The sequence below is a fragment of the Schistocerca piceifrons genome, chromosome 10 (genome assembly GCF_021461385.2).
Source record: "Schistocerca piceifrons isolate TAMUIC-IGC-003096 chromosome 10, iqSchPice1.1, whole genome shotgun sequence".
Classification (NCBI taxonomy): Eukaryota; Metazoa; Arthropoda; class Insecta; order Orthoptera; family Acrididae; genus Schistocerca; species Schistocerca piceifrons.
In genome coordinates this window covers 100057906-100077142 of record NC_060147.1, presented here as the reverse complement: position 1 = coordinate 100077142, position 19237 = coordinate 100057906, and the positions used below count along the sequence as shown (strand labels likewise).

General features: G+C 44.9%; 1 protein-coding gene and 1 pseudogene across 1 annotated transcript in view; one reads left to right on the top strand and one right to left on the bottom strand.

Annotated features, from left to right (window-relative positions):
- The window catches only part of LOC124718934 (glutamate-gated chloride channel), a 428257-nt gene that overhangs the window by 305015 nt on the left and 104005 nt on the right, over nucleotides 1–19237 (bottom strand). The window lies entirely within an intron of this gene.
- Nucleotides 8894–9011, top strand: LOC124719174 (annotated as a pseudogene).

Here is a 19237-nt window from a genome sequence, read left to right as displayed (position 1 = left end):
ATTGATAGTGCAGACGCTCAAATCAACATTGTCGAATAAATTTTGCAGAGAGGAAGCGACGTAAGAGGCTAAAAAGTGACACAATGCGAGGACTACGGTTCTTGTGGTCGCATTACAAGGTATTTCTATGATGCAGTTATTCAGTACAGTGGTACCTTGTTTGTCTGGCCGTCACTAAACCTTATCTACATCTACATCTACATACATACTCCGCAATCCACCATACGGTGCGTGGCGGAGGGTACCTCGTACCACAACTAGCATCTTCTCTCTCTGTTCCACACCCAAACAGAACGAGGGATAAATGACTGCCTATATGCCTCTGTACGAGCCCTAATCTCTCTTATCTTTCTGGTCTTTCCGCGAAATACAAGTTGGTCGCAGTAAGTTTGTACTGCAGTCAGCCTCAAGTGCCGGTTCTCCAAATTTCCTCAGTAGCGATTAACGAAAAGAACGCCTCCTTTCTTATGGAGACTTCCACCCGAGTTCCTGAAGCATTTCCGTAACACTCGCGTGATGATCAAACCTACCAGTAACAAATCTAGCAGCCCGCCTCTCAATTGCTTCTCTGTCCTCCCTCAATCTGACCTGATAGGGATCCCAAACGCTCGAGCAGTACTCAAGAATAGGTCGTATTAGTGTTTTATAAGCGGTCTCCTTTACAGATGAATCACATCTTCCCAAAATTCTAGCAATGAACCGAAGACGACTATCCGCCTTCCACTCAACTAGCATTACATGCTTGTCCCACTTCATATCGCTCTGCAATGTTACGCCCAAATATTTAATCAATGTGACTGTGTCAAGCGCTACACTACTAATGGAGTATTCAGACATTACAGGATTCTTTTTCCTATTCATCTGCATTAATTTACATTTATATATACACTCCTGGAAATGGAAAAAAGAACACATTGACACCGGTGTGTCACACCCACCATACTTGCTCCAGACACTGCGAGACGGCTGTACAAGCAATGATCACACGCACGGCACAGCGGACACACCAGGAACCGCGGTGTTGGCCGTCGAATGGCGCTAGCTGCACAGCATTTGTGCATCGCCGCCGTCAGTGTCAGCCAGTTTGCCGTGGCATACGGAGCTCCATCGCAGTCTTTAACACTGGTAGCATGCCGCGACAGCGTAGACGTGAACCGTATGTGCAGTTGACGGACTTTGAGTGAGGGCGTATAGTGGGCATGCGGGAGGCCGGGTGGACGTACCGCCGAATTGCTCAACACGTGGGGCGTGAGGTCTCCACAGTACATCGATGTTGTCGCCAGTGGTCGGCGGAAGGTGCACGTGCCCGTCGACCTGGGACCGGACCACAGCGACGCACGGATGCACGCCAAGACCGTAGGATCCTACGCAGTGCCGTAGGGGACCGCACCGCCACTTCCCAGCAAATTAGGGACACTGTTGCTCCTGGGGTATCGGCGAGGACCATTCACAACAGTCTCCATGAAGCTGGGCTACGGTCCCGCACACCGTTAGGCCGTCTTCCGCTCACGCCCCAACATCGTGCAGCCCGCCTCCAGTGGTGTCGCGACAGGCGTGAATGGAGGGACGAATGGAGACGTGTCGTCTTCAGCGATGAGAGTCACTTCTGCCTTGGTGCCAATGATGGTCGTATGCGTGTTTGGCGCCGTGCAGGTGAGCACCACAATCAGGACTGCATACGACCGAGGCACACAGGGCCAACACCCGGCATCATGGTGTGGGGAACGATCTCCTACACTGGCCGTACACCACTGGTGATCGTCGAGGGGACACTGAATAGTGCACGGTACATCCAAACCGTCATCGAACCCATCGTTCTACCATTCCTAGACCGGCAAGGGAACTTGCTGTTCCAACAGGACAATGCACGTCCGCATGTATCCCGTGCCACCCAACGTGCTCTAGAAGGTGTAAGTCAACTACCCTGGCCAGCAAGATCTCCGGATCTGTCCCCCATTGAGCATGTTTGGGACTGGATGAAGCGTCGTCTCACGTGGTCTGCACGTCCAGCACGAACGCTGGTCCAACTGAGGCGCCAGGTGGAAATGGCATGGCAAGCCGTTCCACAGGACTACATCCAGCATCTCTACGATCGTCTCCATGGGAGAATAGCAGCCTGTATTGCTGCGAAAGGTGGATATACACTGTACTAGTGCCGACATTGTGCATGCTCTGTTGCCTGTGTCTATGTGCCTGTGGTTCTGTCAGTGTGATCATGTGATGTATCTGACCCCAGGAATGTGTCAATAAAGTTTCCCCTTCCTGGGACAATGAATTCACGGTGTTCTTATTTCAATTTCCAGGAGTGTATTTAGAGTTAGCTGCCATCCTTTACACCAATCACAAATCCTGTCCAAGTCATCTTGTATCCTACTACAGTCACTCAATGACGACACCACAGCGTCATCAGCAAACAGCCGCACATTGCTACCACCCTATCCAAAAGATCATTTATGTTGATAGAAAACAACAGCCGACCTACCACACTTCCCTGGGGCACTCCAGATGATGCCCTCACCTCTGATGAACACTCACCATCGAGGACAACGTACTGGGTTCTATTACTTAAGAAGTCTTCGAGCCACTCATATATTTGGGAACCAATCCCATATGCTCGTACCTTAGTTAGGAGTCTGCAGTGGGGCACCGAGTCAAACGCTCTCCGGAAGTCAAGGAATATGGCATCCGTCTGATACCCTTCATCCATGGTTCGCAAGATATCATAACAGCAACTACGCATGAACGACTTCACGGAGCTGCCGCCATTATGCACTAGATCATCTAAACATAGCGCTGACAGTAACGGCCGTATAGCATCTCCAATGGGTACTCCGGAACTTATTTTTACATTTGACGAGTCTGCCCCGTTATGAATGTCGTGTATAAGGGATGCGCGATCATCAGCACCCGTACGAAGTCCCAATCTTTACCGAGTCCAGTCTATCCACTTTCACGAATGACGAAGAAATGATGAGGACAACACAAACACCCAGACCCCAGGCAGAGAAAATCACCAACATGGCCGGGAAACGAACCCGGGAGCCCGTGATCTAGAGGCAGCAACTCTAAAGACTACACCCCGAGCTGCGGACGCGTGTACAAGGGAACAGAGTTTCGCACTGCGATTGTGAGAAGTACTGAATGGAACGTTTCAAACAATCACATCAGGTTCTTTGCAAGGTCGCCACTAGAATACATCTGGCATCGTTTGAAAACGTAGTTGTATAAATTTTCTCGATGCTCATTAAGTAATTGTTGGATGCAGTTAGCCATAATGGAATAAATCGACATGGATAGAGCAGAACATGCCCTCAAATTATGGTACCTACTATGCGAAAGCTGTATTGAACTGAATGATCGATATATTCAGTCAGCTTAATTATTACAATCATTTGTCCGCTTCGGTAGCTGCGCGTCGGACATTTTCTCCGCCAGGGAACCGGGTATCGTGTTGTCTTTATTTTCGGATAGTCATAACTGACATTACAATTTGGGTGGGTGAATGGGCACCGACCGAAAACCAATAAACTGAAAAAAAGTTATAAACATTTATGAAATACCAGCTGTAGTGTCCAGCGTTGGCTGGAATGTTTAATATACTCCATAGAAAGAGATTGGCGCTGTACCTTGTTGCTACTCACAACGAATGTAGGCCTCATGCGAGACTGCAATTTCTTTACATCGAAGGCCACATTTAAATCACTGGGTACCAACGAAATGCGTGGAATGAATAATTCTGCACCTGCGCCATAGCCCCTGATGATGGTGGTGGCCTCTGTTACGTTCGGCAATAGGTTCTTCTCGACCAGCCTTGTTCCGTTGGATATATAACAACGGCAACTGATCAATAAATAAGAGTTTTCAGGCATGTTTCTGTCAAATTCTCGAGATCTAGTGACGGCTGATGGTACTACCTCCAATACGGGTATTGCCGCTGTAGTTCATTCTCGCGATAGGAATCATAGTGAGTTTACCCCGATATATTTTGGTTGTTAGGCATGTAATTTTTCATTTAATTTTCTTCATTGTTTCATCTGAATGGAGAAATTTGAAGTAAATCGGCCAAGAACTTTAGAGTAATTGATCAATTTCTTTTCTAGATGTTTGATAACAACGTTTCTCCTTTACACACACACAGTGTGAACAATAATAAATTCGACAAACTGCATGGACGGTTTCCTGGCTGGAAATAGAAAGGGAAAAATTCATCGTTGCCGCGGTTGAAGGCTCTGACAAAAGAAAGTTTCTCTTTACCGACGATGCAAACTTTACCAGAACTGGCGTCATGAGTCTGCATAATCGTCAGCTGTGGGCTACAGACAATCCATGGGGAATGGTTGTGGCGTCTCATTCTTGGCGACCACATACTTGGACCGGTATCACCCCACAACGCCTGGACGGAGTAACGTACCTGCACTCCCTACGGAATACTCTGTCTGGACTGCTTGAGGACGTGCCTTTGGCAATACGACAGGTTATGTTGTTTCTGCATGACGGAGCACCACCCCCACTTGCGCATTACAGTTCGCCGACACCTCAACATCATCTTTCCCAGGCGTTGGACGGGATACGGAGCCCCTGTAGCATCGCATGCTAGACCACCAGACTTAAACCCCTTCGATGTATACCTCTGGGGACATCTGGAAACTGTTGTGTATGTTGAAACGATTCCTGATGCGGAGACCCTTCAACAGAGTGTCCACGACACCTGTGATGCTATCTGGAGAGAGGCCGGAACTTGCGAAAGAGTGCGGCAATCCTTAATGTGACGAGTGCACGGCATCCCGTGAGGCTACTTTGAACATTTGTTGTGACGAGGATGCGATGCAGCTCTGTATTTCCAGGACGATTTGTCCTCGCTCGCACACCGTCCATTTACGGACATATGTTCATAGGACCTTTTCTCCTCCATTTAGAGTCTGGTACCCGTCTCTGTAGCTTCTATTAATGTTCACCCTGTATATATAGAAGATTCCGTCCGTCCGTCCGTACTTGAAGCAACATAGACATACTGAAAACTGAGATTCACAGTATTAATGTTCCACAATAATAAGAGGTGCAAAGTACGAGAGATGGCACCACCGGTGCGTATCGAGGACATGTTTTGTTAGTAGCATCTTTGGAAAGAACGCGCACCAAGTTCAGCCATATTGGTCTATTTCTTTGCGTTTGGCATTCGTGTGAATCAAGGAAGTCGAGTGATTGTCAAAAAATGGAAGAAGAGGAATTTCGTGTGCTGATCATACATTACTTTATGAAAGGCAAAACGCCTCAGGAGACTAAAGAGAAGCTTGATAAACATTACGGTGACTCTGTACCTTCGATTAGAACAGTTAATAAGTGGTTTGAAAATTTTCGGAGTGGCCATATGGGCACAAGCGATGCTGAAGTTTCTGGACGCCCTGTGGAGGTTACGACTCCAGAAATCTTTGATAAAATTCATGATATGGTGATGGATGACAGAGAGTTGAGGTGCGTGAGATTTCTAATGCTGTGGGTATCTCGAATGAACGGGATGAACGGGTACATAATATTTTGCATAAACATTTGGACATGAGAAAGGTATCCGCAAGACGGGTTCCGCGATTGCTCACACTTGACCAAAAACGGAATCGTGTGAACTGTTGCAAGGATGGCTTGCAGCTGCCCAGGAATAATCCGCAGGATTCGTCACTGTGGATGAAACATGTATACATTACTATACTCCTGAGACCAAACAACAATCTAAACAATGGGTTACCAAGGGAGAATCTGCACGAAAAATGGCGAAGACGAATCCTTCGGCCGGAATGGTTATGGCGATTGTCTTTTGGGATAATCCTCATAGACTATCTGGAAAAGGGTAAAACTATTACAGGTGCATATTATTCATCGTTACTGGGCCGTTTGAAAACCGAGCTGCAAGAAAAATGTCGACGATTGGATCGCAAAAAAGTCCTTTTTCATCACGACAATGCATCAGCACTCACCTCAGCTGTTGTGGTCACAAAATTAATGGAAATAGGATACCAACTCGTTTCACATCCACCCTATTCTCCAGACTTGGCTCCCTTGGACTACTATTTGTTCACCAATTTGAAGAAATGGCTGCCGGGACGAAGATTTTATTCAAACGAGGAGGTGATTGCAGCAACTAATAGCTACTGTGCAGACTTGGACAGTTCCTATTATTCGGAGGGATCAACAAATTAGACGAACTGTATAAGTCTAAAAGGGGACTATGTCGAAATATAAGAGAGGTTTACCCCAAACAGTTTTTATTTTTGCACGGAGTTTTCAAACGCCCCTCGTACGTGTACACTGCCTGACAAATAAGTGAACCTTCCACAAGGGGAGTGGAAATCGAAATGAAACATCACAAGTGGAGAGGGCATGTAATGTTGTTTCGGTGACTGTAATAACGAATCAAATTTATGAAGAACTTGGCAGTGTTAGCCCACTTTACTACTTTGAAGTTGGTCCCCTCTGGCCTGGATGTATTATTCGATTGGGAAGCATGCCATAAGGCCGTCGTATCCTCTCCTGAAGCGGGCTGATCCGTAATCTTTGTAGCTGGTCATTGGTACTCTGGATGCTGGCACTGCGACAGAGCTGGCGCCCGAGCTGCCCTACTGAAGTCAGATCTAGGGATCTTACTCGCCACGGCAACACCTCATCACGCAGACAGTTCGTACAGAGGTGTTTCATGTGTGGAGAAACATTGTCCTGTTGAAAAATGGCAAGCAAGGGAGGATGGATGTGGTTGGCCAGCGATGCACGATCAGAAAGGCCACACCGCAATACCGGCACCACTGTCCTCAGGTGGACGTCCTCATTAGTAAAGACGAGAAAGCTACGGTGGCAGTCATTGCCCCAGAGGTCGGACTTGCGTCGGAAGCGTGGAGATACTAGAAGGTATCAGGTAGATTATATAATGGTAAGACAGAGATTTAGGAACCAGGTTTTAAATTGTAAGACATTTCCAGGGACAGATGTGGCCTCTGACCACAATCTATTGTTTATGAACTGTAGATTAAAACTGAAGACACTGCAAAAAGTTGGGAATTTAAGGAGATAGGGCCTGGATAAACTGACTAAACCAGAGGTTGTGCAGAGTTTCAGGGAGAGCATAAGGGAACAATTGACAGGAATGGGGGAAAGAAACAGAGTAGAAGAAGAATGCGTAGCTTTGAGGGATGAAGTAGTGAATGCAGCAGAGGATCAAGTGGGTAAAAAGACGAGGGCTAGTAGAAATCCTCGGGTAACAGAAGAAATATTGAATTTAATTGATGAAAGGAGAAAATATAAAAATGCAGTACATGCAGTGCTCTTCGTATAGTTGTGCCATTCGTCGGTGAACTTCCATATACTACACTCCTCCCGCTGTAATGAAACGCTCTACATCCCTTTGATCCTCTTTTGAAGCCTTCATCACTGTTGCTAGCACCACTGAGTGCAGTGGACAACCGAAGCATGCACGAACTCGCTTTATGCTCACTTTAGTGTGCGCTCATGTCCCTCTAGCGGCGAGTTGGGACCTCAGCGCACTTATACCGACCACACCTTCTTCCGCAGGTAAGGGCATTACGGTCGTTTCAGCGATTTTCATTTTGGAGCCTCCCGCTCGTTTCTCTTTGAATGAACCTTATATTTTCCGTATGGCATACTGACACACATGGATGGCCACAACAGATACACATAACAGAAACTTTAGTCATCAATAATACATTCTCGTTAATTATTTACAACAGTGTGCCAACGCTGGGGTAGCTTTTAGATTCCGCGACAGTAGGAATCGCGTGGTTTTGAGACGATGAAGAACTGGTCGAACCATGTTCGGAGGTCATTTTCATCCGGAAATGAAGTTCCTTGAAATCTGGTCAGTAGAGAGCGAACAGAGTGAAAATCTGAGGGCGCAAGGTCAGGTGAATAAGGTGGGTTCGCGATGATTTCCCAATCCAGCTCCTGTACAGGGTTTTGTGTCAGTCTAGTAGAATGCAGGATGGCGTCATAGTGCAGTAGCATCACTTCACGCAGTCTTCCTGGTCGTTGTTCTTGAATTACGTCTGCAAGACGTCTCAGTTGTTGACAATAAATGTCAGTAGTGGTGGTTATACTTCGGGGAAGCAACTCGTAGCTGTCCCACCAGATGCATAACGTTATCTTTTGTGGATGCCTGCAGTTTTTCGTGTGCGGAGTTGGTGCTTTATTTGGGCTCAACCATTTACTTCTTTGACTTACGTTAGCATAAACCATTTATCGTGTCCATTAACGATGCAGGATAGGAATGGTCGGTGTTGTTCACGAGCCAGTTGCTGACGAACAGGCAGAGATGCACATGTGAGCACCTGCTGATTTTGGTTTAGAGCATGCGGTGCCCATACACCCGATTTTGGAACCTTCCCCACTGCATGCAAATGTCGCATAGTGATGGAATGATCATAGTTCATCACATATGCTAGTTCTCGAGTAAACTGACGTGTGTCATTGTGTGCCTTTAACTGACCTTCATCAAACCCCGAAGGTCTTCCTGAACGAGGAGTCACTAATATCAAAACGATCGTCCTTAAAACGAGAAGACCATTTTTTCGGCGTGCTTTGTCCAATGGCATGTCCCCACGCACGGCATAAATCTTTCCGGCTGTGTCTGCTACTGTCACTCCTCTACTGACATCAAACAGAGGAACATGTCGCAAATGTTCCGATTTCTCCACTTGCTACTCAATTTTCTAGCATCCACAGCTTCATTCAGTATCTTCAAATGAAAAAACGTCAATATTTACACTCAAGTAGGAACAGTGAAGTAGAAATAAAAACTGACAATCGCTAAATAAACCAATAGCAACCGGAATACTAACATGCAAAACAAAAACGCTACGCAGCAACCTAATGGATAACTGCAATGGAAGATGAGGCCAACGGTCTTGCCGCAGTGGTAACACCGGTTCCCGTAGGATCACCGAAGTTAAGCGCTGTCGGGCTGGGCTAGCACTTGGATGGGTGACCATCCTGTCTGTCGAGCGCTGTTGGCAAGCGGGGTGCACTCAGCCCTTGTGAGGCAAACTGAGGAGCTACTTGACTGAGAAGTAGCGGCTCCGGTCTCGTAAACTGACATACGGCCGGGAGAGCGGTGTGCTGACCACATGCCCCTCCATATCAGCATCCAGTGACTCCTATGATTTGAGGATGACACGGCGGCCGGTCGGTTCCGTTGGGCCTTCGTGGCGTGTTCGGGGGGAGTTTAGTTTTTAATGGAAGATGACACCCCTCGTTCCGATTTCAATTGTAGTGCCTTAACACATGTGTAACATTGCTGTGTACGAGAATATGCATCGCATATGGCACTGTCCAGTTGCGTTCTAGCTACGGCGTAGCAAATGTGCAACGAAGGCTTCTTTGGCGCAGCGGATGACGTGGTCGCGTTGTTGGCCTTGCACGCGTTACTTTGTCACGACCTGGAAGCACTTACGCCTCGGGTATAATTAGCTTCTGAGTCGTAAACATGCGAGATGGCACCGTTCCCCTAGGAGTTCGTCACGAAGCTTGCCGTCTTTTCCGTACGTACGGCCGTTACGTCTTCTACTCTCAAAACCTACATTTTTCCCATAAGCGCGTGGCTAGATAAGAGTGGGATAGGGTGGTAAGGTATCGCCCATATTATTCGACCTGTATCTTTAGCAAACAGTAAAGCAAACAGAAGAGATATTTGGAGAGGGAGAAGAAACAAATGCTTCGAAGTTTGTCGGCGGTATTACAGTTCTATCAGAGGCATCAAAGGACTTGGAAAAACAGTTGAGCAGAATGGATAGCGCCCTGAACAAGACCTATAATAAGAGCGAAAACAAACGTACGATAAGAGTAATGGAATGCAGTCAGATCAGATGATGCGTTAGAAAATGAGGCATCAAAAGCAGTAGATGAGATTTGTTATTAGAGCAGAATAATAGCTGACGATGGTCGAACTAGAGAGTAAGTAAAATGTAGGCTGACGATAGCAAGAAACGCATTTCCGAAAAAGACAAAATCGTTATCATAGATTATTAACTTAAGTCCCTAAAAATGTTTTACAAATGACGAATTTTTCGCCTGGAATGTATTTATTCACGATTTCTATTTGTTGCCAACACAGTCACAATAATTTCAACAATAAGTTATTCGTTTCGGCGGTTACAGAGCATCGTCGGATCTACAATAAGGCCAGTAGCCAAAAACACATTTAAAAGTGAAACGGTACAGATTACGTCAAAACTAAAATCTGACAGTACAAGAAGGAAGCAGTTTATATGTTATCTTGAGTACGATACTGACGTACTTTTACAATTTGTTCAAATGAGTCAATGTATGTGAATGCCACATGAACAGCTAGTATAGTGTCCACCACAGGATTAGTCTTAGCCTGCACGGTGCTCCTCACTCACTCGACAGTCCTGACACCGTGTTTAGTACTACTCATTTTATGGATGCGATATTTATTGTTATATTTTAAAAGTAATAATTCTTAGTCTTCTGCCATTTCTTGTACTACACACAACTCAACAACGCGTTTCGAGCGACAGTGCTCCCACAGTCAGGTTGTCTCACTCAGCTCACGAAGTTAAAACGTTAACCAACACATTTGCGACATTCATAAAATACAACAGAATGAGAACACACCGGACTGGGAGTCCTTTTCTTGCATTAAAATCGTCGATACCTGTCAGCAGTCGTTCCGTTTCACACCGCACCAAGTTGCGTCCTACCTGTCAGCCGACCGCTGTGGCCGAGCGGTTCCAGGCGATTCAGTCCGGAACCGCGCGACCGCTACGGTCGCAGGTTCGAATCCTGCCTCGGGCACGGATATGTGTGATGTCCTTAGGTTAGTTAGGTTAAAGTAGTTCTAAGTTCTAGGGGACTGATGACCTCAGATGTTAAGTCCCATAGTGCTCAGAGCCATTTGAACCATTTTGAGACGACGGGTTCGTTGTACTAAAAATACTCAAAAAGTATCCTTGAAGAACCTCCGAAATTGCCTGTAGATTCTCGGTCCACCATGAATCTGTCACAATATTGCAAAGAAAACACTTTTCCGATATTCTGCAAAATACTGCCGCAAACTGTGATGCAAGCCGTGTGCAGTACCGCTAACGTCATTGGGTGTCAGGCTGAGGGTCGCCACTTCAGATCCGATTGTCAGGAAGAACACTCTAAGACAAAAAAGGCGCAGCACGAAAGAATTATCCGAATGGACACAAATCGGCACGTGTGATGTGATGTACATGTACAGACAAATAAATGATTACAATTTTAGAAAAAACTGATAATTTATCCAATCGAAAGAGCTTCACTAATTCAGCAAGTCAACAGCGCGTTGGTCCACCTCTGGCCCTTATGCAAGAAGTTATTCGGCTTAGATTGATTTACAGAGTTGTTGGATGTCCTCCTGATGGGTATCGTACCAGTTCTCTCCATCATATCATCAAAATCTCGAACTGATTCTAGGGACTTACCCATAATGCTCCAAATGTTCTCAATAAGGAAGTTGCCATGAAAGCCAATAAAACGTGGCATAGAATATAGTCGACCCTGCCGCTATGGTGTAAGTGTGCCACGGATGACAACCAAAGGGCTCCTGCTATGAAATCAAGTGGCACCTCAGACCATCGCTCCAGATAGTCGGGCCGTGTGTCAGGTTGACATCCCACCGCTGTCTGGGGAATCTCCAGACACGTCTTCGCTGGTCATCGGATCAGACGTGTTTGTACAAGGGCTATTTTTTTTCTCAACCTCCTCCCATGAACCACGGACCTTGCTGTTGTTGGACAGGCTTCGTGCCTCAGCGATACGGATAGCCGTACCGTAGGTGCAACCACATCGGAGGGGTATCTGTTGAGATGCGAGACCAACGTGTGGTTCCTGAAGACGGGCAGCAGCCTTTTCAGTAGTTGCAGGGCAACAGTCTGGATGATTGACTGATCTAGACTTGTAACATTAACCAAAACGGCCTTGCTGTGCTGGTAGCGAACGGCTGAAAGCAAGGGGAATCTACAGCCTAATTTTTCCCGAGGGCATGCAGCTTTATTTTATGGTTAAATGATGATGGCGTCCTCCTGGGTAAAATATTCTGGAGGTAAAACAGCCCTCCACTCGGATCTCAGGGCGGGGACTACTCAGGAGGACGTTGTTATCAAGAGAAAGGAAACTGGCGTTCTACGGATAGGGGCGTGGAATTTGAGATCCCTTGATCGGGCAGGTACGTTAGGAAATTTAAAGAGAGAAATGGATCGGTTGAAGCTAAATATAGTGGGAATTATTGAAGTTCAGTGGCTGGAGGAACAAGACTTTTGTTCAGGTGAATACAGGGTTATAAATACAAAATCAAATAGGGGTAATGCAGGAGTAGGTTTAACAATGAATAAAAAAATAGGAGTACGGGTAAACTACTACAAACAACATAGTGAACGCCTTATTGTAGCAAAGATAGACAGGAAGCCCATGCCTACCACAATAGGACAAGTTTATATGCCAACTAGGTCCGCAGAAGACTGAAGAAATGTATGATGAGATAAAAGAAATTACTCAGATAGTGAGGGGAGACGAAAATTTAAGTCATGGGGGGACTGGAATTCGACTGTAGCAAAAGGAAGAGAAGGAAAAATACTAGGTGACTATGGAATGAGGGTATGGAATGAAAGAGGAAGCCACCTGGTAGAATTTTGCACAGAGCATAACTTAATCATAGCTAACTCTTGGTTTAAGAATCATGAAAGAAGGTTTTATACGTGGAAGAGGGCTGGAGACACTGTAATGTTTCAGATAGATTGTATAATGGTAAGACAGACATTCATTCAGGAACCAGGTTTTAAACTGACATTTCCAGGGGCAGATGTGGACTCATTAACACTCGATTGGTTATGAACTGTACATTAAAACTGAAGAAACTGCAAAAAGTTGGGAATTTAAACACAAAGAACCAGAGGTTGTAGAGAGTTTCAGAGTATTAGGGAACGATTGACGAGAACGGGGGAAAGACATATAGTAGAAGAAGAATGTGTAGCTTTGAGAGATGAATTAGTGAAGGCAGCAGAGGATCAAGTAGATAAAAAGACGAGGGCTAGTAGAAATACTTGGGTAACAGAAGAGATATTGAATTTAACTGATGAAAGGAGAAAATATAAAAATGCAGTAAATGAAGCAGGCAAAAAGGAATACAAACGTCTCAAAAATGAGATCGACAGGAAGTGCAAAATGGCTAAGCAAGAATGGCTAGAGGACAAATGTGAGGATGTAGAGGCATATATCACTAGGGGTAAGACAGATACTGTCTACAGGAAAAATAAAAAAAAAAAAAAAAACTTTGGAGAAAATAGAATCACTTGTATGAATATCAAGAGATCAGATGGAAAACCACTTCTAAGCAAAGAAGTGGAGGCAGAAAGATGGAAATAGTATATACAGGGTCTATGCAAGGGCGATGCACTTGAGGACAATATTACGGAAATGAAAAAGGTCGTAGATGAAGATGAAATAAGAGATATGATACTGCGTGAAGAATTTGACAGAGCTCTACCAGCTGATGAGCAGGCTGTATGAGACAGGCGAAATACTATCTGACTTCACGAAGAATATAATAATTCCAACCATAAGAAAGCAGGTGTTGACAGGTGTGTAAATTATCGAACTATCAGTTTAATAAGTCACGGCTGCAAAATACTATCACGGATTCTTTACAGACAATTGGAAAAACTGGTAGAAGCCAACCCCGGGGAAGATGAGTTTGGATTCCTTAGAAATGTTGGAACAGGCGAGGCAATATTGGCACTACGACTTATTTTAGAAGATAGGTTAAGGAAAGGCAATCCTACGTTTCTAGCATTTGTAGACTTAGAGAAAGCTTTTGACAACGTTGACTGGAATACTCTCTTTCAAATTCTGAAGGTGACAAGGGTCAAATACAGGGAGGGAAAGGCTAGTTACAATTTTTACAGAAACCAGATGGCAGTTATATGTGTTGAGGGCCATGAAAGGGAGGTAGTGGTTGGGAAGGGAGTGAGACAGGGTTGTAGCCTATCTTCGATGTTACTCATCTGTGTATTGAGCAAGCAGCAAAGGAAACTAAAGTAAAATTTGGAGTAGGACTTAAAATCCATGGAGAAGAAATAAAAGTTTCAAGGTTTGCCGACGACATTGTGATTCTGTCAGAGACAGCAAAGGACCTGGAATAGCAGTAGAACGGAATGGACAGTGTCTTGAAAGGAGGATGTAAAATAAACATCAACAAAAGCAAAACGACGATAATGGAATGTAGTCGAATTAAGTCGGGTGATGCTGAGGGAATTAGATTAGGAAATGAGACACTTAAAGTAGTAAAGGAGTTTTGCTATTTGGGGAGCAAAATAACTGATGATGGTCGAAGTAGAGAGGATATAAAATGTAGACTGGCAGTGGCAAGGAAACCGTTTCTGAAGAAGAGAAATTTGTTAACATCGAGTATAGATTTAAATGCCAGGAAGTCGTTTCTGAAAGTATTTGTATGGAGTGTAACCATGTGTGGAAGTGAAACATGGACGATAAATAGTTTAGACAAGAAGAGAATAGAAGCTTTCGAAATGTGGTACTACAGAAGAATGCTGAGGATTAGATGGGTAGATCACAGAACTAATGAGGAGATACCAAATAGAATTGGGGCAAATAGGAATTTGTGGGACAACCTGACTAGAAGAAGGGATCGGTTTGTAAGACATGTTCTGCGGCATCAAGGGATCACCAATTTAGTGATGGATGGAAGCGTGGATGGTAAAAATCGTAGAGGGAGACCAAGGCATGAATACGCTAAACAGATTCAGAAGGATGTAGGTCGCAGTAGGTACTTGGAGATGAAGAAGCTTGTACAGTGTGGAGTAGTATGCATCAAACTAGTCTCTGGACTGAAGACCTCAACAACAATAACATCCAATCGGTCACGAAATTAAAACCACAATGAATGTCCGACGAAGGTTGATGCAGTTATGTTGCGCTGTATCTCTAGTACGGCCGTCGATCGCATTACGTCACACTATTCATTACTGACCACACATTACGCAAGCAGAGACGCATAGAGCAGGAGTCCTCCGCTAAGTGTGAAGTTCATGCTGAGGGATTCAGTCTGATTTTCTCGACCGCACACTGCAGAGGTAACAGTGACCCTCCTGCAGCGTTTTCGACGGGAAGTTTTTATCACCCACCATACAGTCCGTCCGTATTTTTTTTGGTCATCAGTCTACTGACTGGTTTGATGCGGCCCGCCACGAATTCCTTTCCTGCGCTGACCTCTTCATCTCAGAGTAGCACTTGCAACCTACGTCCTCAATTATTTTCTTGACGTATTCCAATCTCGGTCTTCCTCTACAGTTTTTGCCCTTTACAGCTCCCTCTAGCACCATGGAAGTCATTCCCTCATGTCTTAGCAGATGTTCTATCATCCTGTCCCTTCTCCTTATCAGTGTTTTCCACATATTCCTTTCCTCTCCGATTCTGCGTAGAACCTCCTCATTCCTTACCTTATCAGTCCACCTAATTTTCAACATTCGTCTATAGCACCACATCTCAAATGCTTCGATTCTCTTCTGTTCCGGTTTTCCCATAGTCCATGTTTCACTGCCATACAATGCTGTACTCCAGACGTACATCCTCAGAAATTTCTTCCTCAAATTAAGGCCGGTATTTGATATTAGTAGACTTCTCTTGGCCAGAAATGCCTTTTTTGCCATAGCGAGTCTGCTTTTGATGTCCTCCTTGCTCCGTCCGTCATTGGTTATTTTACTGCCTAGGTAGCAGAATTCCGTAACTTCATTGACTTCGTAACCATCAATCCTGATGTTAAGTTTGTCGGTGTGCTCATTTCTACTACTCAGAGCCATTTGAACCAGCCATCTGAGGTCATCGTTCCCCTACAACTTAGAACTAATGAAACCTAACTAACCTAAGGACATCGCACACATCCATGCCAGAGGCAGGATTCGAACCTGCGACCGTAGCGGTCGCGCGGTTCCAGACTGTAGCGCCTAGAACCGCTAGGCCACCCCGGCCGGCTATAACGTGACAGTATTATTTATTTGAACACGAAGCAGCTATCGACTTCTGTTACTTGTTGGTGGCCTACGAAACAGAAAGCTGGATCTTGTACAAATAAATATTTTTTTTTTTTGCCGGACGTCTTTCGTTTTATGTATTTTGCTTTACTATGATGCTTTGCTTCAGTAGACAACCATAAATCACGCTGCAGACATCAGGCTTTGTTTTAAGTAATTACAGCTTCTCTCATGATTGAATTCTTTTTCGTTAAGAGTGGTTTGATCATGTTCAGCAGTCCGAAATGCATGTTTCATGTATTTTCAAACAATTACGAAAAATAATCTGTCAAGCACAAATAGGTCATGCAGTATATGCTATATCTGTTACCAATAAAATGTAATAATTGGAAACAAATCCTGGTACCTGCAGCGTAATTTATAGTTGTCTGAGAAAATATATCGTAGTAACACAAAATTAATAAAATGAAATATGTTCAAGTAAACTTTATTAGTTTGTTAATATAGGCAGCGAAAAAGATGGCCTTGTAAGTTTAAGAAAATCATTTCAAACTTGAAAGAGAAAGACTACAAATGGTGGTGGGCCATATAATCTAATACGTAGAACAGATGCATAAGAAATGAAGCATTCAGCAGCTGTTGGAACTGTAAAAAAAATTTAAAAATGAAAGCAAAAACATCTACACTTTGTTCTTCATAGCAGAAGGCTGCCGCGCGAAGTGGCCGCGCGGTTTGAGGCATCGTGTCACGGACTGCGCGGCCCCTCTCGCCGGCGGTTAGAGTCCTCCCTCGGACATGGGTGTGTGTATTGTTCTTATCATAAGTTAGTTTAAGTAGTGTGTAAGTCTAGGGACCGATGACCTAAGCAGTTTGGTCCCTTAGAAATTCACACACATTTGAACATTTGAGCCGAAGTCTAGGCTTGTAGGCTGGATTTTTTTTAACACTTTTAACAATGAAGGAAGTATATTTTATGAATAAAACTCCATTGACTGCTTATATTTCGGTTTTTAGATGTTACTTCTGATACGTATCAGAAATTAAATCCAAGATGTAATCTGTCCATATTTCGGTTTTTAGATTTCATATACGGTAAGTATCGGACAGACAACCCAAAAAACCGAAATACGGCAAATCGACGGACTTTTATTCACAAAATATATACCGTCCACTATTTCTATACGGCACATGAATCCGTTAAAAAAATGAAACAAGTGCTTCCTTCCTTACATCTCTATTGCACTGCTCGCACTCCTCGCACGACGTGTCCCGCGAACATCTGCAGTTGTTAAATTTCTCTAGAAACTTTGTCATTGAACCCTCTTCCGCCTCGATCTCTTGTCCTGTATATTAAAACACCGTTTCATCGCTCACGCAGTGACAAAAGACGAAGTTCTGTCGGCCGATTGGCACATGGCGTAATTAATTTGCTGGCTGAAGTGGTGGGAAGGTCAGCTGTCAGTTGGGTGCGGCCGACTGACAGACCGACAAGAAAAGTTGGTCGGTCGGTTGGTCAAAACGCTTACACACGTCCAGTATGTAGGTCGGCCTGTTGACGTGTGTGTATGGCCCTTCAAAACCAAAGAAGAAGTATGACGGCCCGAGCTGGCGGTCATGTGGGAGTGAGGTGTGCTTGCTTGGGTTAAGAACCTCTGTGTTTCCTTTTCTGAAGAAGGCTTTGGCCGAAAGCTAAATGTGTGACAGTCTTTTCATTGAGCCTGCCTACAACTCTGAGTGCCATCTTTAAAGTGAGTAGAACGTGTACATTACCTTATACTGTTGATATTCCAACATGGCGACCCCGTTGTTTTAAAAAGTATGAAAGTTAGATATAATCTTAGTGAGATCTCACCAAAAACGTGAACTACATATTGCGTTTTTTCGGGATACTCCTTCTTCGCAGAGTCTGACAGTCTTTTCATTGAGCCTGCCTAGAACTCTGAGTGCCATCTTTAAGATGAGTAGAACGTATACTTTACCTTATACTGTTGATATTCCAATCTGGCGACCCTGTTGTTTTAAAAAGTATGAAAGTTAAATATAGTCTTATTGAGACTCCTTCTTCGCAGAGTGTGGCGGTGAACTTGTAAGGGTTATGTGTTTCTCTTAAAAGCTGGCTGGCTCCTTGTGCCCTCAGCAAACGCGCCAACTTCTCGATCCGTGCTCAGCTTATTTGCATTCGGGGATTTAAACTTGCTCGGGCTCGGGCCGAGTTGCACACTGTTTGGCCGTTCTTCCGGTGGGGCTGTCGAATTTCATGCAGCCCGATTTCCACTGCACTCCGAGGACCAGCGCAGTGCTCCGCGGGGCACGCTCGCGGAATATTCCAGCCGCCTCCTCCAGCAGTTCGCCGAAGCGCGCCACGAAACTCGGAAACGTTTCTTTACGAAGGACACCGCCCTTTCGCTCGGCGAACTTGGAGCAGTACAATACAGACAAATAAAGCGCAGCAGGAGTTGGTTTGGAAAGCAGAGATGGTACTAGAAGATCTTAGACACGTCTCGGCACCTCGGCGGGTAAGAGCACCAGAAAATGGCGTCCTGATTAGAGTCGGAAACTGGCCCACAGATTTAATCTATCAACACTTTCCGTAATGATTAAAAATACTTACTAATGGAAGACTTGATGAGCAGTACCTATTTCGGGTGACCACATCTACACACTGCGTAGAGATAGGGTTCCCAAACTATACCTCTAACCTAGCGCTTTGTGCATTTCGGTGCTTTGATGCAAAGCACTCCGTCTTCAGGAGTGACCATCCGACCGCCGTGTCATCCTCAGGGAGGATGCGGATAGGAAGGGCGTGGGGTCAGCACACCGCTCTCTCGGTCGTTATGATGGTATTCTTGACCGAAGCCGCTACTATTCGATCGAGTAGCTCCTCAATTGGCATCACGAGGCTGAGTGCACTGCGAAAAATTTAAAAAAATGAAGCTAATTTGTATTATTCAGTCAGTACTTCAGTTTGAAATCGCAACTAATAACGTAGAAATGATAACAAACTTAAAAAAGTACTTTCCATGCCGAAAAAACGCCATGTTATTAATAATTTCCCACGGAGCACTTATTCACTTTCCGCGGAACTCCGATGATGGATAACCAGGATGGCAAGGAAGAGGGTATCCTTTTCTCACATAAACTATAATGATTGGGATTGTAATCAGAATGCCGGTCGGGGTGGCTGAGCGGTTCTAGGCGCTACAGTCTGGAAC